At 46.6% G+C, this 23,552-nt stretch overlaps 1 protein-coding gene across 3 annotated transcripts in view; it reads left to right on the top strand.

The window, feature by feature from the left end:
• Positions 1 to 23,552, top strand: part of LOC147115554 (plastin-1-like) — a 203,946-nt gene that overhangs the window by 14,326 nt on the left and 166,068 nt on the right. The window contains exon 1 of one of the 3 annotated variants that reach the window (XM_085989885.1): positions 14,343 to 14,415. The exons of the other annotated variants lie outside the window; for them this stretch is intronic. The gene's annotated coding sequence lies outside the window, so the exon portion shown is untranslated. Of the gene's footprint in view, positions 1 to 14,342; positions 14,416 to 23,552 lie in introns of those variants that run through there. 3 annotated transcript variants of the gene reach the window in all.

Below are 23,552 nucleotides of genomic sequence, written 5' to 3'. Positions count from 1 at the left end.
ATTTCAGGGCACCCTTGGCATTACTGAAACATACAATCTTTATACAAATGCAGCTGTTTTAAAAAGGTACAATAGTGACTTTAAAACAGTTGTGCATGTGTGAGCTTGTGCAAGTACGGTTGCTTCAGTGGTACATTTGCAACTTTAAATTTCTGACTGTGCACCTTAATTGATGTTGGAGCAAAATGCATACAGGCCAGGAATGCAACAATAACCTGTACAGGTGTTCTGAAATGCCTACTGCATGTGACCTGAAAAAATGACAACCATAAGGTCCACAAGCAGCCATTTATGTTTGCTGGTTGCCTGGGAGGGAGTCACCTCTTGAAGTTCATCTCCATGCCACCACGTTTGTACTACAAAGCAGCTGCTGGAGATAGTCCTGACTAAGGTGGCAGCACTGTAATATAAATCCAGCTTAATGCCCTTGTAATGGTAAGATTTCTGCAGTGTGAAAGATGCTAAATTCAAAACAGCCCTGATTGTTGTCGGTGGGGATGTTACACTTTTTCAAGGAGGCTTTGAGGGTGTCCTTGAAGCGTTTCCTCTGCCCACCTGGGGCTCTCTTGCCTGTCAACAAGGGCAGACGTCGACGACAAAGTCCAACACCGCCTTCAGTGTGCCAGTGTAGCATTCGGTCGCCTGAGGAAGAGAGTGTTTGAAGACCAGGACCTCAAACCCGGCACTAAGCTCATGGTCTACAGGGCAGCAGTGATACCTGCCCTGCTGTATGCCTCAGAGACATGGACCATGTACAGCAGGCACCTCAAAGCACTGGAGAGGTACCACCAACGCTGCCTCCGCAAGATCCTGCAAATCCATTGGCAGGATAGGCGCACCAATGTCTGTGTTCTTGCTCAGGCCAACATCCCCAGCATCGAAGCTCTGACCACGCTCAATCAGCTCCGATGGACGGGTCACATTGTCCGCATGCCCGATACGAGACTCCCAAAACAAGCGCTCTACTCGGAGCTCCGGTGGTTAAGTAACGTATTGTTGGCTGCCATGTGACATGAGCAGCTGACGCAACACAATATAATCAAATGCACATAACATATGTAAAGACAGCTTCTTATACCTACCTACTAGTGAGAATCCAGTTCCTTCCTCAGGTTGGCAGCAGATACTCCAGTTTAGTTAAAAAGGAAGCATATCCTGTCCTATTCAGGCCAAGAGTCATGTGAATGTGTGGCAGAACTCCAAGTTTCAGGTGACTACACATCCCATGAGTTTAGCCAATATAATGTGACTATGGCAACTTCAGTAGATGGACTGATGTTGTCTCGGGAGTAGCAACTCATACCAGGTGGTAGGTATAACATTGAACATAAGAACATAAGAAATAGGAGCAGGAGTTGGCCATTCGGCCCTTCGAGCCTGCTCCGCCATTCAATGAAATCATGGCTGATCTTCTGCCTCAACTCCATTCACCGGCCTTATCGCCATATCCCTTGTTGCCCTTACTAGTCAGAAATCTATCGACTTCTGTTTTGAATATACCCAATGACTGAGCCTCTACAGCCCTCTGGGGTAGAGAATTCCAAAGATTCACCACCCTCTGTGTGAAGAAATTTCTTCTCATCTCAGCCCTGAATGTGCTACCCTTTATCCTGAGGCATTGGCATAAAAACATCTTTGTAATAGAGAATTCTAACCTAGCAAGATCTAGGGGATTGTAACTAGTGTTTATAGTGGTGTTCTTGATAGTTCTGGTTTTATAATTTTTAAAAATCGGAATTTTTCAATATGTTTTTACCCATTTACTTGCAATATAATGAGCTGGTGTGATCAAATCACTTCTCCTTGATTTATTTACCTTGTTTTCTTCCCTACTGTTTTCAACTTTGGTGCCTTCTTGCACTATTAATTTTAGACTTTCACAATGTTCATTGTGGCTGAATGGTAACACTCTCGCTGTTGAGTCAGAAGGTTGTGGGTTCAAGTCCCACTCCAGAGATTTGAGCATGAAATCCAGGCTGACGCTCTGGTGTAGTACTGCAGGAGTGCTGCACTATCAGAGGCGCTGTCTTTCAGATGAGATGTTAAACTGAGGTGGAAAACAAAATACGGGTTCTTAAAAACTGGTATAATTTCGTGTGATCTCTTTATCTGAGTTGTTGATCATTCAGAACAAATAAAACGTTTGATCTGACTGATCATTATGTCCACATTTTGGAAATATGTTATACTGTGCAGCACAAGATGAGCAATGTTCTCATGAAAGTGTTTTTAATGAGGATTCAATATTAGTTATTTTGCTAATAACTAGATCAGAGAGAATTGGTTAAATAAAAGTAACCAAGTTGTGAAACAAATGTGTTACTTGTCAAAGATGTAGATGTCGTGAACCAACAACACTCCTTAAATTTTCCATTTCCTGTCCTTGAACCATTGTGACCAAAGGTCTGTTCCAATCTTGCTTTCCGTTGTCCATGCAGTAGAGTGAATATGTAACAAATATGCTTTGCAACTGTTTATGTTTGTTTATTATTTCAGTAAACTAATTCACTGTGGTATTAAGTTGATGTACCTTCCTGATTTGCATCTCCCCCCTCCCAAACACGGGAAAGAGATGATTGCTTTCCATGAAATGGGGGAGGCAAATTATGGACACAAACCTGCATCTTATATGCAGGAAACTCTCGATTTACTGGCACCTAAATAACCGGAAATCTCTGTTAACCGGCAAAATGCAGGAGTAGGTTCAGGTAAGTTTTACTTCATATTAGTGGCCGTTCCTGGATCTGTGGCTGTGTAACCGGGTTCCTGCACCTGTTGCTAAGCAACAGGGATGCCTGGATCTTGTGGCCGGGGTTCCTGCACCTGTTGCTAAGCAACAGGGAAGCCTGGATTTGTTGCTGTGTACGGAGCTCTTGTACCTTTTACTATACCTCTCTGTAATCCGGACTTTTTGATAAACCGGCGCCACGCCGGTCCCGTCGGTGCCGGATAAAAAAAAGTTTCCTGTATTGTGATTCCATATGCACACTGACGACAGACAGCTCTACCTCTCCACCACCTCTCTCAACATCTCCACTGCCTCTGTGTTGTCAGACTGTTTGTCCAACATCCAGTCATGGGTGAGCCGCAATTTCCTCCAGTTAAGCATTGGAAAGACTGAAGCCTGCTCCGAACTCTGCACCCTCGACATTCCATCCCCCTCCTTTGCCACTACTTCAGGTTGAACCAGACTGTTAGCAACCTCAGTATCCTAGCCAACCCCAGACTGAGTTTCCGACCCCATATCCTGTTCTTCACAAAGTCTGGGAAGGTAGTAAGTGGAGGCCAGGAATATCCCCACACGCATTTTGGAAAACCAGGGGAGCAATCACCCCAAACTGCTGCTGCATTCTTCCCAGCGGCATTGGTGGAATTTAGGGATCAGGCCTCCAACAAATTCTTCTGCCCATGGGAAAATGGATAAATGTTGGGGAGACTGTGGTAGGAATTGAAAAACAAAATGCTGATTGTTACTGCGCATTTACTGCCAATTGCAGAAAGATGCCATTGGTAAATATCGGCCCGGAGTTTGCGGTCAGGATGACGACGAACTGGCAGCGTTCGCCGTCATTCCGCCTTTGAAACTGACCGCAACTTTGGGATTTGGTGCATACGCAGGCGCATGTGGAAATCCTGGAGTTGCGGTCTGTCATTCACTGCTCCGCCACAGGCTGCGCTGTGCCCCCTAGCTCTTCCGCAGTAAGTACGTTGTTAAATTCCCCACTGAAAGTTAGACTCAAAGGGATTAGGTGTAACTGGGGTTTTCAAAGCATATTAACTGCTAAACAAAGGCTAAGGGCCTGAGAAACTCATTTTAATTTTGTGCAGTGTGAAATTTGTCCATTTTAATAAAAAAATAACATTTTTAAGAAATTAAAAAAAAAATGTTTTTACATTTAAAAAAAATGTTTGTCCATCTTTATTTCAGGTTTGCCTTTCCCCATGTGAGAGCCCCAGTCTTTGTTTTGCTCTCTCTAACATTTTTAAAAAGTTAGAATTTTAAGAGCTTACTCACTTCCTGGTTCGCTGTCTGTGAGAATTCTGTGTCTTGTTTTGGCTGCTTAGACAGTCCGTTGACATCACAGCAGTTCACACTAGGGGATTCCCACTATGATTTGAATTGAATGTTGGAAAACTCGAAGTTCTCAACACAGGGATCGCGAGATCCTTGTGCGAAGCATACCTCGGGGCCAGCGGCGAACGCTTTCGCTTCGCCGCTGACTGCAAATTCTGGGCCATCATTTACAACACTTGCAGCTTTTTTCAGAGTGCAGCAAATGTGTGATCTAAGCAGAATTGAAACTTGGGTTTAATACTTACCACTGTCCTACAATTACTTGTTCAGATGTATTTTTTGCTTTCCAACATATAATTGAAGGCTCTCTCAATTACTCAGCTGGTTAAGAGCATGAGTAGCTGAGCTATATAGACTAGGAGGTCCTGGGTTTGAACTCTGATCCATTCTCTATTTGGTCAGCTGGGCAGCAATGGGAATGCTGTAATTAGCCTCAGTGCCCGGGTTTTGGAGGAGAAAAATCATTCAGTGTTCCTGCTCCTGGTTACTATCCATCGACCCATGCTATAAGTGAACGTCTGAGTAGCCACAAGATTGATCTCTGTCAAACTGGCAACTTGATGCAACTTTCTGCTTGAAACCGTTTGGATTTGTTTGGAATAAAAGAACATTACATTCTGTAGGCTAATTCAATAAGCCGTAGTGATTGATTGCAAGTGACCCATTACAGTGGTAGGGTACAAAAAGAACTCAAGTTGTCACGCGTAGGCCCAATGAAAGTGCTGGTTTCGTGCATGCACTGCACGTGCGCGGGAAACCGGACCTTCCATTCCCCTGAAAGAAGGGGTTGACCGGTGAAACGCGTGCGCCAGAGAGGCAGCGCGTGCGCATCGAACTTATGTTTTTTTTGCAGGTTTTCCCGGGAGGGTAAGTCTCCAGCAGTTACACTTTTAAAAAGCAGGCGCAAGGCCTGCTTTTAACAAGGTAAGTGGTGAATTAATTAAAATTAAAACACTTTTTCCACAGGTTTATTATTTTTAAATACTTTAAAGAAAGGTAAGTTTATTTTTAGCCCCATTAGAAAATGTAATTAATTTTTTCAAAAATTTAAATTATTGTTTAAAATAGTTATTTCATGTAATTTATAGTTATTTTAAAAATGTGATTTTTAAAAAATTTATTTGAAGTTTTAGTGATGTTTTGGGGCTTATAGCATTTATAGGTTTGACAGCTCTTCCTGTCAAACTTATGAATGAAGCATTCCCTGCTACCATTGGCTCTCCATGGCCCACGTGATCCCAGGGGACGCATCGAACTAACTGCGCCCCTGGGATACGCAAGCACTGCGCGCCGGCAGTTGGAGGAGGCCCAGGATCGGAATCCCACGCGGGCCCACAGCACAACGGCCGGCGCGCTAGGTAAGTGCAGGTCGGGGGCTTACACCCACGGGAAGCCTCCGACCCGAATTTCTGGGCCAATGTGAGGATGACTGTGTTAGTATTAAAAGTAGACCAAACAACAAATAATTTTTGTTCGTCTGAATAGAATGTCAAAATGAATAAAGTGATTTCTCTTAAAGCCTGTTACTTTCATCTTTCTTTGAATGTAAAATGATCCACCGTTACAAGCCATTTTCTTAAGGTTGGTTTGGCCCCTTGTTTACTCAGTGTTGCTGGGTTGTTCTGAGCCAGTTCAACCAATTTAATTAACTTTATCCTCAACCAGTTTGGCATTTCGCACAAACTTTGCACGCCACAAATAACATTCTATAGCGAACAACGGTCTGATAGTGGGCAGAAAGTGGCAGGTGGAACTCAGTGTCAGTAAGTGTAAGGTGATGCATTTTGGTTTAAAAAAAACTGCAGTAATTATACTGTGAATGAAAGTAGACTTGGTGCTGTTGAAGAGCAGAGGGATTTGGGGGTACAGGTTCACAGGATAGTGAAGGCAGTATCTCATGTTAAGTTTTTGGGATGAGGTTAGGATTACGCTATTTTTAAAACAAAAGAATACTTGTTTCTATACTTAATGAGGTTGTTTGGATGTAGTTTATTTTTGTGAAATTACATTAGTGCACTGAGAGTTCATGGCTGACTTCCCTGATAAGGCAGACACTCATTTAGAAATGATAATTGCTGATCTTCTCTGGCTCATTGAGCACAGAGAAAGGAGAAGATACCAGGTGCTCCACCTTGGGTCAGGTTTCAGGTGCCATGTCTGGCACCTGCCTGTCTTCCAATTTTAGTTCATGCTGAGTGACTCGGGAGGCTTTTTAACAGCTGATTATCAAAAATAATCATTAATCAAGCTGTTGGCACCAAGTTTAAGCTTATTTCACAGGAGATCTATTCAGACATGATGCATGTTTTTCATGATCTTGTGGCGGATCGCCACCTAAACGGGCGCAATCCACTTTTCCGTCCGTGGACAATAAATCGGGCACCTTGCCTTTAAGAAGCATGCTGCCTTTAAGGCATGACAAAGGAGCGGGCGTCGCCCTCAGAGTGTACTCAAAAGCACGGGTGTCGCCCTCATTCTGTTTTCGGGTTTAGCAGAGAGAGGAGCTGGGGCAGCTATCCCTCAAGAGAATGTAATAAAAGCCATGTGTTCCTCAGATCGGTTCGGCCTCCATTCGTGTTCCGCGGCAGCCGCAACATTGGTGACCCCGACGCTCAGAACGTATTCCGAGCACTGCAATGGCGGACACGAACGCAGTTTCCGTGAAACTGCCGGAGTTTTGGGAAAACCAGCCCGAAGCCTGGTTCCTCCAAGCTGAGTCCCGATTCCGGCTGCGACACATCACCACAGATGGGACGAAGTATGACTACCTCGTCGCATCACTCGGTAGCTCCACAGTCACGAAGGTCTGGATAGCGCTGCAGAACTCACCAGAGGAGGGCAAGTATGCACATCTTAAGGCCGCGCTCCTTAAAAAATTTACGACCTTGACATACCAGCGAAACTGCCGCCTCCTCGACCTTCCAGGCCTCGGCGACGCCTCACCGTCAGACCTCCTCTCCCACATGCTCTCACTCACCGACGAGAGCCCACCCGGGTCCCTCTTCCGTGCGCTGTTCATCCACCAGCTACCTCCCAGCATCCGCCCAGCGATCGTGGCGTCCGGCCTCACGGACCTAGAAGCCCTGGCCGACGAGGCCGACAAGCTGCTGTCCGCTCACTCCAGCCACGACGTCGCTCCGGACCTGGCAGCCACAGCCTGGGCGCGCCCCTCACCAGCCACCACGCGGCCACAAGGCCCAGCCACGGGGCCCACGGGGCCTTCGCGCCCCACAAACCCGGGCTACTGTTACTACCACGCACGGTTCGGCGCCAGGGCACAACGGTGCACACCTCCCTGCTCCTTCAAGTCTGCCCCCGCACCAGCCCCTGCGATGGCCGTGGGCCACGCGGGCTCCCTGTTGTACGTCACGGATGACAAAATCGGCCGCCGGTTCCTGTGCGACACTGGAGCTCAGCACAGCATCATCCCGGCCTCCGCCCTCGACATCCAAAAGGGCGAACGAGGACAGGCGCTGGCTGCCGCTAACGGCTCAGACATCCGGATGTACGGCACCCGCACAGTCACCCTCGACCTCGCTGGTCGCCGCTACCGATGGGAGTTCATCACTGCCAAGGTACTCTCCCCTCTCATCGGCGCAGACTTCCTGTGCGCTCACGGCCTACTGGTAGACATCCCTCGACACCGCCTCGTGGACATGAACACCATGTCCCCCATCCTGGGCGCCATGGCCGCCCGTCAACCCGCCGACATGGCGTCACAGTGCCATGCCCGGGCCACGGATGACTACTCGGCACTCCTGGCCGAAATCCCGGCCCTCACCAACCCGACCTTCTCCGCGGAGGTCGCCAAACACGGGGTGGAACACTTCATCCCCACCACAGGCCCCCCAGTGTACGCCCACGCCCGCAGGCTGGACCCGGCCAAACTGGAGATCGCGCGGACCGAGTTTGTCACTATGGAACAGCTCGGCATCATCTGCCGCTCCAACAGTCCCTGGGCCTCCCCACTCCACATCGCCCCCAAACCAGGCGGGGGTTGGCGCCCCTGCGGGGATTACCGCCGCCTCAACGATGCCACCACCCCTGATCGGTACCCTGTGCCGCACATTCAGGACTTCTCGGCTAGACTGGCCAGCCGCTCAGTCTTTTCCAAAGTCGACCTGGTGCGCGGCTACCACCAAGTCCCCGTCCACCCCGCGGACATCCCCAAGACGGCCGTAATCACCCCCTTCGGGCTTTTCGAGTTCCTGCGGATGCCCTTCGGCCTCAAAAATGCGGCCCAGGCATTCCAACGGCTCATGGACTCGGTCCTTCGGGACCTGAAGTTCCTGTTCGTCTACCTGGACGACATCCTGGTAGCCAGTTCCTCCAAGCAGGAACACCTCGAACACCTTCGCATCCTGTTCGGGCGCCTCAACGACCACGGGCTCATCCTCAGCCCAGCCAAGTGCCAGTTCGGCCTGGACAAGATCGACTTCCTCGGCCACCACATCACCCATGCTGGGGCCATTCCCCTGCCCACCAAGGTGCAGGCCGTCCAGCAATTTCCCCGCCCCACCACCATCAAAGGACTCCAGGAGTTCCTCGGGATGGTGAATTTCTACAACCGCTTCATCCCCAAAGCGGCGTCCCTCATGAGGCCCCTGTATGAAGCCCTCCGGGGCAGGAGCGGCAAGATGGTGGTCGAATGGACGGCAGACGTATCAGCCGCCTTCAACTCCACCAAGACCGCGCTCGCCGACGCCACCCTGCTCGCGCACCCATGGCCCAATGCCAGAGTAGCGCTCACCACGGACGCCTCCGACCACGCGGTCGGCGCCGTGTACGAGCAGTGGGTCGACGGCGCCTGGCAACCACTTGCCTTCTTCAGCCGCCAACTACGCCCCCCGGAGGTCAAGTACAGCACCTTCGACCGCGAGCTCCTCGCGCTGTACCTGGCGGTCCGCCATTTTCGGTTTTTGCTGGAGGGCCACCCCTTCACTGCGTTTGTCGACCACAAACCCCTGACATTCGCAATGGCAAAGACAACCGACCCCTAGTCCGCCAGGCAGCAGCGCCAGCTCGCGGCAGTGTCTGAGTTCACCACGGACATCCAACACGTCTCCGGCCGAGACAACGTGGTAGCCGACTGCCTCTCCCGCCCCGCCATCCACGCCGCACACCTGGCAGTCGACTACGCTCAACTCGCAGCAGACCAGCTCACGGACCCTGATCTGCTCTCCGCACCTACCAACCTACCAGGGCTACGCCTGGCCGACGTCGCCTGCGGCCCGACCGCAGTCACGGTCAAGTGCGACATATCCCTATCTCAACCTCGGCCCGTCGTCCCAGCGTCCTGGCGCCGCCGGGTATTCGAGATTCTCCACAACCTCTCCCACCCCGGCGCCCACGCATCCATCAAATTGGTAGCCAACCGCTTTGTCTGGCGCGGCCTTCGCAAGGATGTGCGTACTTGGGCCAGCTCCTGCCTAGCCTGCCAACGGGCCAAGGTGCAGCAACACACGAAAGCACCCCTCGAGGAGTTCACCGTCCCTTCACGTAGATTCGACCACATCCACGTGGACATTGTCGGGCCCCTGCCGCCGTCGCAAGGCCACACGCACTTGCTGACGATCGTCGACCGCACCACGCGCTGGCCCGAGGCAATTCCACTGACCTCAACACCACCGCCGACATCGCCAGAGCCTTCGTCAGCACCTGGGTCGCACGGTTCGGCGTCCCCTCCGACATGACGTCGGACAGAGGTCCGCAATTTACCTCTGAACTCTGGACCGCCATCGCACGCAATCTCGGGGTGACCATTCACCGCACCACAGCGTACCACCCCCAAGCCAACGGACTGTGTGAGCGGTTCCACAGATCCTTGAAGGCATCTCTTCGAGCCAGCCTCCAGGACGGCGCCTGGACCGACCAACTCCCGTGGGTCCTCCTCGGCCTGCGCTCCGCGGTTAAAGAAGACCTCCACGCATCAGCAGCAGAGCTCGTGTACAGCCAGCCGCTGCGCGTACCCGGCGAGTTCCTGCCCACCGCCACGACACCTTGGTCAGCCGACCAGCAACGCCACGACTTCGCCTCACCGGCGCTACAGTTCGCCCCGGTGCCCATTGCCCGGCACGGCGAATCCACCTCACACGTCCCGCTAAGCCTGCACCAGGCACGGTTCGTTTTCGTCCGGCACGATGCCCACCGCGGACCCCTTCAACCCCTGTACGACGGGCCCTACAAAATGCTACAGGCTGGGGACAAATTTTTCGACCTACAAGTGGGCGACAGGACTGAAAAAATGTCGGTTGACCGACTCAAGCCAGCACACTCGGAGCCCGGTGAGCAGGTCCCAGTAGCTCGTCCACCGCCACGCGGCCGACCTGCCCTCAAGCCAGTACACCCGGCTGCTCCACGCCCGGCTGTTCCACGTCCACCGGCGTCCTACAAGAGCCGCTCCGGCCGGCCCATCAGACCGCCGCACCGTCTCGTCCACACCTCCTAAGCGGATTCTGGGGGGAGCTGTGTGGCGGATCACCACCTAAACAGGCGCAATCCACTTTTCCGTCCGTGGACAATAAATCGGGCACCTTGCCTTTAAGAAGCATGCTGCCTTTAAGGCATGACAAAGGAGCGGGCGTCGCCCTCAGAGTGTACTCAAAAGCACGGGTGTCGCCCTCATTCTGTTTTCGGGTTTAGCAGAGAGAGGAGCTGGGGCAGCTATCTCTCAAGAGAATGTAATAAAAGCCATGTGTTCCTCAGATCGGTTCGGCCTCCATTCGTGTTCCGCGGCAGCCGCAACAATCTAATGATTATGGATTTTACTACTAACCTGGTTTCATGTACTAACAGTTGCCAGAGCTAGCAACAACTAACAAAACAGTAACTGTGGTCTGATTTGTAAATTCGGTAATATAATATGCTCACTTTCCTATGCTTTGCTCAAATTTTTTTTTAGATGTTTTCCTTACACATATGGTGGAGCAAAAGATGGGGGTCAGAAGTAAAGAAGAAAGACCTTAGCATTGGCATAACTTTCCTTTCATTAATAACTCAGGATCCCTAAGCACTATCTTAGGCCAAACCTAGTATGAGTGTGGCAGCAAAAAATTGGAAGGCATTGGCCACTTCAATCTGACTGATGGTTAATGATGTATGATTATTACTGCTATTCTAGCAGAAATATTGATCAGTATAAAACTAATAAACTAATGGCCCGGAATTTGTGGCCAGCGACGAAGCGATGGTACTCGCCACTGACCTCGAAGGAAGCTGCCCACAAAGATCTAGCGATCTCTATGGCGTGAATTTCAGCTCTCCCGACCTTTATTTGAACCTGGTGCCAAATCAAGCTAATCCTAAGCATCTAGCAAAGGTGATGTCATCAAGCTGCCTATGCAGCCAATCACATTGAAGAATTCTCACAGACAGCAAACCAGGAAGTAAAATGCACAGATTCTAAATTACTTTTTATAAATTTTACAGAAAGTGAAATAAAGATTGGGATATACACATAGGATTAAGGTAGAAGCTGAAATAGCAGAAACCAACTTAAAAAAATAAAATATTAAAAGCCATGTAACTCATAATTATATTAAAGGAAAAATTTTACATTCACAAATATAAAATTAGTTGTTCAGGGCCAGAACGATTGTTCAGCAGTCAGTACGCAATTTAAAAACCCAGTTACACCTCTTTCAACAAGGCTTAAAGTTATAGGGGGTTTAACAGCGATAACAGCGTAAAAGGGGATGTTTTCGTCCTTGTATGTGATTTCAACTGATCTTCAGGATTTCTGCATTTTACCTGCGCATGCGCTAAATCCTGAAGTTACGGTCAGTTTCAGAGGGGTAATGACGGCGAATGCTAACAGTTTCGCCCTCATTACCACTGCAAAATCCGGCCCATTGCTGAAGTAACAGAGGAATTTCGGGCTAATGCATTAGACATTTGTACGCAGCTAGCCCACAGCATAACTTAAGGGCATACGAGTTTGATGCACAATATATATGCAAGGAATTTAAAGCTATCAGTTACTGCAATAAAATAGCAAACTGTCTCCAGTACAGGAATTGGCTTTTATGACACAGTTGCAGGAGAGTGAGTTTTATAGCAGCTGCAATTCATGTGCCCTGCTGAGACATGTGAAATTGATAGATATTTATCTGTGTTTGGTTTATGGAGGGTGAACATAATTTGCATACCTGGATAATGTAATAACTCGTACGATGTTAAACTGATGCCCCATCTGCCCTCTCTGGTGGACATAAAAGATCCCCTGGCACTGTTTCGAAGAAGCGCAGGGGAGTTCTCCCCAGTGTCCTGGCCAATATTTATCCCTCAATCAACATCAGTCAAAACAGATTATCTGGTCATTTATCTCATTGCTGTTTGTGGGCCCTTGCTGTGCACAAATTAGCTGCCATGTTTCCTACATTACAACAGTGACTACACTTCAAAAGTACTTCATTGGCTGTAAAGCGCTTTGGGATGCCCAGTGGTCGTGAAAGGCACTATATAAATTCAAGTTTTTTCTTTTCTTTCTTTCATTCTCTCTCTCTCTCTCTTTCTCCCATTGATCGCCCAGCTACAAATAACATTATTTGTGCTAAACATACAAGATTTTTCATAAGAAAAGATGAGAATGAAAAAAGTGAGCTGGTTCAAGTTGATGGCCGAGATTTTCTGGGGGGGCCAGCGGGCGCGATTGTTGGCGGGTCGGGTGGGAAAGTGTTTTTTTTCCCCAGTGGGCCGAGACCCCGCTGTGAACCCGCCGCCACGTGCCTTTCCCCAATGTTGGGTCTGTCAGCACTGAGCAGACCCAACACGCAGCGGCAGGTTCACAGCGAAGGACCCAATTCAGGTAATTAGTGGCTTGTTTGGAGCCACTTAAGAATGAATTTCAGCTCACCTTCTGCATTTGACAGCTTGTCCATGCTGATCATGGACCACGTCTGTCAAGCTGAGGCGGGAGTTCAGTAGCCATTGAATCAGCTGTTGAGTTGACAGCTTCAAATGTACAGTGAAAGCTCCCACCTTACAGAGATATCTTCCCTCAGTCACAAGCTCTTCCTCACTGCATTTCCACAACAGATTCATTGGGCTGCAAGTCTTTATACAAGTCTCCATCCAGTCTCACCTCATTACCTCTCTCAGCATTGACAGATCGCTTCTGTCATCTCTACTTCACCTGCCATCTATTCCATCAGCATGGGTGCCCTTTATATTCTCTCACCTTGGTCCTCAGAATCCCACCACGATCAGCCCCAACACCAGCAGCACCAACAATAACACCACCAACCTTCTCCGCAATCACCTGATGCTGCACAGGACAGAGGGCATCAGCACCCGACCACATTGCCAGGGATGGCCTCACCATGGCCAGATTTACTTCACTTGACGCTGTACACCCTGGCTACTGCATGATGCGCCAGGTTGGCACCACCCCACACCAACACCATAAAGCATCCCTACAATGCCCAAGTCATTCCTTTCACACTCACCACCATTGCGGGGGGGGGGGGGGTACCGTTATGTCTCACCATTCACTGCAACTTACTAAGCCACTTCCAAAGGTGCACACAAATCTCTCCAAGAACGCAGTGTTGAAAATAAAGATTTCAATGTTTGACACCGCATTAACAGAAATTTTACATGGACATTGTATAAAACACCCAAGTGCCTACCCTTGTGTGTTGTTAGTTGGTATGATTGCACGAGGATGAGGGTGAGTGTGAGGGGTGGCCAGTGAGATGGGGATCTGATAATATAGATAGAGAGGGATGGGTGAAGGTACAAGGTAAGTTGGTGTGAGAAGGATGTGCAGGAGCAGGGTAGGGAAGGCAGAGTGATGGGGATGTGATGAGAAGCACAACAGGATGAGGTTGAGTGTGGCTTTGTACTAACATTTTGTGATCTGCTGAGATCATTGAAACATTTGCGGCACTGCACCCAGGTCCTCCTGACCACATCCCTGCTTGTGCCCTCCTCTGCATTGTGCAACCAGGCTGCGTTGATCTCCTGGGGAAGTCTCTTCCTCCCATGGGAAGGGAAGCCGACCTCCCTGCATGCTGTTACTCCCTCCATAAGCATATGGAGGGAGTCATGGGAGAGCCTGGGTGCAGTCATGTGCCTCTGTGCAGTCATTGTCAGTGTTTGCAGCACCTCAATGCTGTAAAACACTGACAGTACAAATGTCAAACTAAAGTTGGCCAAGGTTCCTTGAAGGAAACTGGCTGATGACGCGTCATCAAATGACTTCACCAGATCCGTTTCCTCTAATTGGCTGGGAAACGCACTGGGCGGGCTTAACAAGCCCAATCAAAGGAAATTCATTTCACAGAGCGGTATGGAGCTAACAGCAGGGTCGGGATCCGCCACTAATGTCGCCCACCGAGGTTAGTAAAATCCCGGCCTATATTTCAACACATTAATGCTTGCACCATAACTAAATTTTAGATAATCGCAATGTTTTGCTTCTATTAGTTTTGATTGGTCGATTCCAAACAATTATCAATCTTTGACTAAAGAAGTTTTCCTGATACAGTATCTGTTGTGAATTTACTTTTCACATTTCCAGTATTTCCTTTTAAACCATATGGCTTATTTTGGAAAAAATAATCTGGGTTTACTTTTATTTAAGCAATTTATGTTTGATGAAGTTAAAGTGTTCTGTCTGCTCTGATTACAAGTACTAAAATTTTATCAGTCTTTTTAGCCGCTTCACCACATTGTCTAGATGTGGAAAGTGGTGTGTCTGCTATACTCACAAGTCCGTTTCTTATGGTATGTTCATACTGTAGAAAGTGAATTGAGAGAGAATTGCTCCCGGGCTCGCTTCAGATTTGGAAAGCCAATTCATACTGGCTCATCCAAATCCAGTCTTACTTCCTGGTAATCCGTGTCCACCTCTCTTGCAATCCCTGTTTGAATCTCTGCAGTCTTATTTCTGCTGCTGCCACAGCAACAGTGCCTGCCTCTCTCCAACCTCAGCCCATTTGCTGATGAAACTCTCATCCCTGCCTTTGTCACTTCCAGATTCTATGTTCCAATCCTCTCCTGGTCGATCTGTCATCCTCCACCTTCAGTTCATCCAAAACTCAGCTACCCATATCCTATACAGCAAGAACTTGCATTTATATAGCGCCTTTAATGCAGTAAAACATCCTATCGAGTTTCACAGGAGCATTATCAGACAAAATTTGACATCGAGCCACATAAAGAGAGCCATATCAAGGAACCTACAAGAGATCTAGTACTGTGCAATGAGACAGGGTTCATTAATAACCTTGTAGTGAAGTGTTGAGGCTTATAATGTTACCAAAACAAGTAGTAAGCCTGAGGATTGGGAGGATTTTAGAATTCAACAAAGGAGAACCAAGAAATTGATCAAGAAAGGGAAAATAGAATATGAGAGTAACTAGTTAGCGACATAAAACAGACTGCAAAAGCTTCTATAGGTATGTGAAAAGGAAAAGATTAGCGAAAGTAAATGTGGGTCCCTTACAGGCTGAGACAGGAGAAATTATAATGGGGAATGAGGAAATGGCAGAGAAATTAAACAAATATTTTGTGTCTGTCTTCACAGAAGAACAAACAAAAAACCTTGCAAAAATAGTGGAGAACCAAGGGTCTAGCAAGAATGAGGAACTGAAACAAGTTAGTATTAGTAAAAAAATAGTACTGGAGAAATTAATGGGACTGAAAGCTGATAAATCCCCTGGACCTGATGGCCTACATCCTAGGGTTTTAAAAGAGGTGGCTATAGAAATAGTGGATGCATTGGTTGTCATCTTCCAAAATTCTATAGATTCTAGACCAGTTCCCACGGATTGGAAGGTAGCAAATGTAACCCCGCTATTTAAGAAAGGAGGGAGAGAGAAAATGGGGAACTGCAGACCAGTTAGCCTGACATCAGCTGTAGGGAAAATGCTAGAATCTATTATTAAGGACGTGGTAACAGGACACTTAGAAAATAATAATAGGATTGGGCAGAGTCAACACAGATTTATGAAATGGAAATCATGTTTGACAAATCTGTTAGAATTTTTTGAGGTTGTAACTAGCAGAATAGATAAGGGGGAACCAGTGGATGTGGTGTATTTGGATTTTCAGAAGGCATTTGATAAGGTGCCACACAAGAGGTTATTAAACAAAATTAGGGCTCATGGGATTGGGGGTAATATACTAGCATGGATTGAGGATTGGTTAACTGACAGAAAACAGAGAGTAGGAATAAATGGGTCATTTTCGGGTTGGCAGGCTGTAACTAGTGAGGTACCGCAAGGATCAGTGATTGGGCCTCAGCTATTCACAATCTATATCAATGATTTGGATGAAGGGACCAAATGTAAAATATCCAAGTTTGCTGATGATAGAAAGCTATGTGGAAATGTAAGTTGTGAAGAGGATGCAAAGAGGCTTCAAGGGGATATAGACAGGCTAAGTGAGTGAGCAAGAACATGGCAAATGGAATATAATGTGGAGAAATGTGACGTTATCCACTTTGGTAGGAAAAATAGAAAAGCAGAATATTTTATAAATGGTGAGCGATTGGGAAATGTTGGTGTTCAGAGGGACCAGGGTGTCTTTGTACACAAATCACTGAAAGTTTACATGCAGGTACAGCAAGCAATTAGGAAAGCAAATGGTATGTTGGCCTTTATTACAAGAGGATTTGAGTATAAGAGTAAAGACGTCTTACTGCAATTATATAGGGCCCTGGTGAGACCACACCTGGAGTACTGTGTGCAGTTTTGGTCTCCTTACGTAGGGAAGGATGTACTTGCCATAGAGAGAGTGCAACAAAGGTTCACCAGACTGATTCCTGGGATGGGGGGATTGTCCTATGAGGAGAGATTGAGCAGACTAGGCCTATATTCTCTAGAGTTTAGAAGAATGAGCGGTGATCTCATTGAAAGGTACAAAATTCTTAAGGGGCTTGACAGGGTAGATGCAGGGAGGATGTTTCCCCTGGCTGGAGAGTCTAGAACCAGGGGTCACAGTCTCTGAATAAGGGGTTGGCCATTTAGGACTGAGTTGAGGAGAAATTTCTTCACTCAAAGGGTGGTGAATCTTTGGAATTTTCTATCCCAGACAGCTTTGAAGGCTTAGTTGTTGAGTATATTTGAGATAGAGAGCGATAGATTTTTGAATATTAAGGGAATCAAGGGATATGGGGATAGTGCAGGAAAGTGGAGATGAAGTAGAAGATCAGCCATGATCTTTTTGAATGGCGGAGCAGGCTCGAGGGGCTGAATTGCCTACTCCTGCTCCTGTTTCTTATGTTCTTATATTATGTCAGGTGGCCAAAAGCTTGGACAAAGAGGTAGGTTTTAAGGAACGACTTAAAGGAGATAGAGGGGCAGAGAAGTTTAGGGAGGGAATTACAGAGCTTAGGACCGAGGCAGCTGAAGGCATTGCCGCCAGTGGTGGAGCGAGGGAATTTGAGGATGCGCAAGAGGCCAGAATTGGAGGAGCATAGAGATCTCAGAAGGTTGTAGGGCTGGAGGAGGTTACGGAGATGGGTAAGGCCGTGGAAGGATTTGAATACTAGGATGAGAATTTTTAAATTGAGGCGTTGCTGGTCCAGGAGATAATGTCAGTTAGCAAGCACAGGGGTGATGAGTGAACAGGGCTTGGTGCGAGTTAGGATACGGGCAGCAAAGTTTTGGAGGAGATCAAGTTTACGAAGGGTTTAGGTGGGTGGCCGGCCAGAAGAGCATTAGATTAGTCGAGTCTGGAGGTAAAAAAGATATGAATGAGAGTTTCAGTAGTGGAGGGGCGGAGATAGGTGATGTTACGGAGGTGGAAGTAGGCGGTCTTTGTGATGGAAAGGATATGTCGTAAGCTCAACTCATGGTCAAATAGGACGCCAAGGTTCTGAAGAATGTGGTTCAACCTCAGACAGTGGTCAGGGAGGGGATGGAATCGTTGGCTAGCGAACAGAGTTTGTGATGGGGACTGAAGGCAATGGCTTCAGTCTTCCCAAAATTTAATTGAAGGAAATTTCTGCTCCTCCAATACTGGATGTCGGATGAGCATCATGACAAATTAGACTGCACTAAGTCCCATTCGCCCATCACTCCTGTCCTTGCTAACCTACATTGGCTGTAGGCCCTCCAACACCTCAAATTTAAAATTCTCACTCTTGTGTAAAAATTCCTTCATGGCCCTGCCCTCCCCATCTCTGTAACCTCCTCTAGCCCTACAATCGCCCTGCCCCAAAATCTGTTCCTCTGTAGGATTGCCAGTCCTCCAGGATTGCCCTGGATGCTCCAGGAATTAATAATGCTGTGAGCAACCCAGGAGAAAAATCATAGGGACATTAAAACAAATTGTGTTTTTGTAGGAATGTCTAGTTCCTATCCAAAAGACTGAGGTCCACTCAGGCGATCAAATCAACGAGGTTTAATGAAAAGTAACAGAGTTTAACAGATAACTACAGGAGAACATCGAATATAGGTCTAGTCAGTTCGGAGGCTCCACGAGGACTGCTAGGGCGGTCCCATGGCTGACGTTATGACGTCATCACATTTTTCTCACCGGTGGGGGATCACGTGATGAACGGCGTGACGTCATCGCGTTTGCCCGCGCTATTAAAGTGATTGCGCTCTGTACATGTAAACAGTGAAAACAAAGATACAGACTCAGGCTGCAGCCAACATATTATTAAAGGGAATTATATACAATTGATTGGGGTCCCTTAGTGGCTCCGCCACATGCGCCCCCCCCAGAATTGTCTTTAATAGCAAAAGTAAAATGGCGAGGAGGCCTGACAAGCCTGTCAGATCGACTTCTGTAGCCTTGAAGTGGAAGCTGATGGACGGCGGGTGAGCTGGTGGGCGGTTGCTTTTGATCTGGCACGGCGACTATGGGCGGTCGGCCACGTTTCGGCGGTTGTGCGATCTCGACTGGGCGGTCAAGGTCCAAGTGAGCAGGCTTCAACCGGTCAACCGAAATGTGGTCCGGTTTACCTCCAACATCGACCGAAAAAGATTTGTCTCCCGGCTCTATCACACGGAAAGGACCAGTGTAAGGGGGTTTGAGCGGGTCCCGATGAGCGTCGTGGCAGATAAACACATAGTCGGCGTTCTCACATTTTTTTATCATTATTTTTGAACACTTTGATTTATTAATTATAAAAATAATGAAGGTTGGGTAAAAAGGCTGTTTTGACTAGGCAGGGCGTTGGGAGGCGAGAGGTCACATGATGAAACTTCCAGGAATATGCCCAAGCAGAGTTGGGAACCCTACTCCTCTGACACTGGCTTATTGTGTACTAGCTGGGGGAGCCCGGCTTTGCCAGGGCTGTTTTGGGCTGGGCGGTTTAAATCGAGTGCCAGGCTTTGGGGCCTCTCTGTGTCCCTCTCTCAATCTGCTGCTGGGCAACATTTTAAATCGAGTACCAGGCTTTCAGGCCGTGTCTGTCTGTCCCTCTGTGAATCTGCTGCCGGGCAACATTTTAAATCGAGTCCCAGGCTTTTGGGCCCTGTCTCTCTGTCCCTTTGTGAATCTGCTGCCGGGCAACATTTCTACCTTTTAATACCTTCAAAGATGAAAGTGAAAGTACTTATAAAACGTTTTTGGTAAATCTTTTAAAAATAACATAAGAGATACTAACTTTTTTGAAGCTGCATCAGCAGATTTTGAGCTGGAAGTAAATGGTGTTTTTAGCTTCTGCTCACTTTCTTACAGCCCCAGAATAAATTGTGTAGTAATTTTCAAAAGGGTAACCAGACTTTAAAGAGGATTGATTATTAAATTTGCTAGATGCCTGTCAGCTCAGTTTTGTTATTCCTGTGCTTTATTTAAGATTATGTTTACTTGTAAATGCAGTGATCTTTGTTTCTTTATTGTTCTCAAAGGGGTGATAACATCTTGCTATCTCATTTAAAAAAAAGTAACTTATTTTTGGTTGCATGATATGTGTATGTAGAAGCTAAGTTGCCATGACATAGGTCTCTGCTGTATTAAGGCCATCAAAGCAATGGCAACAGATGAGATCCCAGCTGGTCTAACTTTTTTTCTCCATTGTACAGGAAACTCTTGTTTAAACGGCACCTAAATATCCAGAATTCTCTATTAACTGGCAAAATTCTCACTCCGAAAACAACACCTCAGTAACCGGAAATGAGTCCGAGTCCGAGTCCCCCACGGTGGCCGAGTTAGTCAGTGGGGGTAGTTCTCCAAACTGCCACTACTCGGCTTCTTGGCGCTGTCGGAAGTCCGAACACCTCAATAACAGGAGTCTGACTCTCCCGCGCTGTATACAGTCGTTTACTGTATAAGTTTTGTTTTACTGTTAAGTAATTAAAGAGTTATGGATTACCCTCAACTGGCAGTATTGTACTTAATCAAGCATTCTGTAGGTGAGTACCCAATTACTGTATACTGCATATTTCTTGATTTTTAAAATTTTTGTTTGTTAAAAATAGCCTCGGTAGATAACCCTCTCCGTCATCCGGAATTTTTAATCAACTGGCACCATCCCGGTCCTGTCGGTGCCGGATACCAAAGAGTTTCCTGTATACTGTACCTAATTCTTAAATAACTTTTACAAATGATCAAAAGAGTTATCATCCTCAAATAATACATTTTGTAAAAATGAGGGGTGGAGGGGGTTTGCTTCTGTCAGAGAGGTGCAATTCCTGAAAGGTCTTGACTTGTGAAACCACTGTTTTTATAGCTGAACCTGTGGTGTGACCTTTAGCCCAGTACATATTCTTTTTAAAAGATATATTTTGAATTATTTTATAAACTTTAAAAATCTTTCTGAATAGAGAAAGTTTCCAGGATTAAAAAAAAAAGGATAATGCTGCTTTTCAAAGACAATAAATGTGCACTGGATATTAAATAATTGCAAGTTGATCTCCCGATACGATGAAAAGAGATGAGATTCAGGACAGGACCTGTGTATGTTGGAGGAGAAAAATACTTTTTTTTTTTAAAAGGCAAGAATGTTCATGTTGGAATTTGGTTACCATGAGCCAATTGGTAAGATTAGGAGCTCACTACAATATCACCGATGCACAAGTACTATAGAAAAAAAAAATCTACGCCTTTCAAAGAAAATCTACTCCTGGTACATTGGGGCATGTTGTGTTTGTGCAGTAAGTAAACTGAAGTAATGGCAGCCCAATTGCTACTACATTGGTGCTTTGAGCTTCCAATGTGAAGACTTGTGTAGTTCACATCCCAGTCATAGCTGACATTTTGTATTCAAGAGCCAGCTGTCTGAGGGGAGGAGAGAAAGTTCATGCACAGAACAAGGGTGGAGTGTCCTCACATAACTCAAATGGATCTCTTTTTAAAATGTAAATCAAGGTGCAGTATTAATGGCAAATGTGACTTTGGATTTCCCACTTCATGACGAAGAAATTAAAAAAAATATATATTTAAAAGCCCTGAATTTCTGTGTATTGGTCTCTGCATCATTTATTTCATGATTGCTAAAAAGATTATGACTGCCTTTTGCTCTCTGCAATATGCTGCCGTGTCCTCCTCAATTTGGCCCAAAAACGCAATCTACAGTAACATTAGGAACTATACAATGTAACTGGAGCTATGCAGCGTATAAAACAGTTTTGTGTCGTAAAGAAATTAAAGTAGGATTTAAAATTAATGTAAGCCCTTTCTATGACCAAGAAGGTTGTCATCATAACTCATGGAAAATGTATTAGGTGTGTGTCTTTCAGTAATGAACAGCAGGCTAATTTGTTTGGTACATTATGATGCTTCACTGAAATCGGGCGCTGCTGAAGTTTACCACGTCTGAGCTCTCTTGGTAATTCGAAGACTAAACAATAAACATTGTGAAAATAACTGGAGAAAAATATTGCTTGCTGGCATATGAGTGTTTTTTATAAATGATTTTCAGAGGTCCCTGAACTGCACCCTTTTCTTCCGGCCATGCCATTCAGTTAAGATCTGTCAAAGAGCATAGTCTGTCAGTCAGTGATTAAAGTGATGATGGGTAGTAACGCATTAACTAGTCTCTCTGAATTAAAGATGCTGCTTGCCTAGAACACAAATTAGTCAAATTTAGTGCTACTGGCGATAGGACTGGAAATTAATATCAGTCTGTATGTACATTGCTATAATGTTGACCGCCAGGATATGCAGTGAGGTTATTGATATGTTGAATACAAAGCTGCTTCAGCGATACTGAAGAGAATAACCACTGGGAAATGGATATGTCTGCACATGCATTTGAATACGTTTTTATCTGTACGGTTGTTTGCCTTGCAAGACAGTTTGTTCATGGACAATGGAGTAATTAGTGATGCAGCTTCTTTACTGAACCCAACAACAACAACACCAACTTGTATTTATATAGCGCCTTTAACGTAGTAACATGTCCCAAGGCGCTTCACAGGAGTATTAAAAGACAAAAAATTTGACACCGAGCCACATAGGAGAAATTAAGGGCAGGTGACCAAAAGCTTGGTCAAAGAGGTAGGTTTTAAGGATCGTCTTAAAGGAGGAAAGAGAGGCGGAGAGGTTTAGGTAGGGAATTCCAGAGCTTAGGGCCTCGGCAACAGAAGGCACGGCCACCAGTGGTTGAGCGATTATAATCAGGGATGCTCAAGAGGGCAGAATTAGAGGAGCGCAGATATCTCGGGGGGTTGTGGGGCTGAACATAAGAACATAAGAAACAGGAGCAGGAGTAGGCCATTTGGCTCTCAATCCTGCTCCGCCATTCAATAAGATTATGGCTGATCTGATCTTGGCCTCAACTCCACTTTCCTGCCCGCTCCCCATAACCCTTGACTCCCCTGTTTTTCAAATGTCTGTCTATCTCCGCCTTGAATATATTCAATGACTCAGCCTCCACAGCTCTCTGGGGTAGAGAATTCCAAAGATTCACTCCCACTCTGATCTCTCTGTCCTCGGCTATTGCATTGTTCCAATGAAGCTCAACGTAAGCTTGAGGAACAGCACCTCATCTTTCGATTGGGCACTTTGCAGCCTGCTGGACTCAACATTGAGTTCAACAATTTCAGATAATTATCCCTGCCCCCATTTTCATGCAGTATGATTTTTGCCATTCCCATTTGCAACATTTTATCTTTCCTGCCTCTTACAAAAGTACAGGGTGTTCTTTCTATTCCTTCTTCCCCTCCTAAACCCCCCCCGCTGTCTCTGCACCTGCTTAATATCTGTTACATCTCCGGCTTTTTCCAGTTCTGATGAAGGGTCCCAGACCTGAAACGTTAATTCTGTTTCTCACTCCACGGATGCTGCCTGGCCTGCTGAGTATTTCCAGCAATTTCTGTTGTTATTTCAGATTTCCAGCATCCGCAGTATTTTGCTATTTCTTTCATGAATGACTGATTCATGTCAGCAAGTATATCCCTCCTTAAATAAGGAGACCAAAACTGTACGCGGTACTCCAGGTGTGGTCTCACCAACGCTCTGTACAGTTGTAGCACGACTTCCCTACTTTTATACTCCAACCCCCTTGCAATAAAGGCCAACATTCCATTTGCCTTAGCAAAATACTGCAGATGTTGGAAATCCGAAATAACAACAG

This window comes from Somniosus microcephalus, chromosome 6 (assembly GCF_052327205.1).
Source record: "Somniosus microcephalus isolate GS21.2 chromosome 6, FLI_Smic_1.0, whole genome shotgun sequence".
In the NCBI taxonomy this organism is placed as follows: Eukaryota; Metazoa; Chordata; class Chondrichthyes; order Squaliformes; family Somniosidae; genus Somniosus; species Somniosus microcephalus.
Note: the sequence above shows the minus strand (reverse complement) of the source record. Positions and strands in the feature narration are given on the sequence as shown.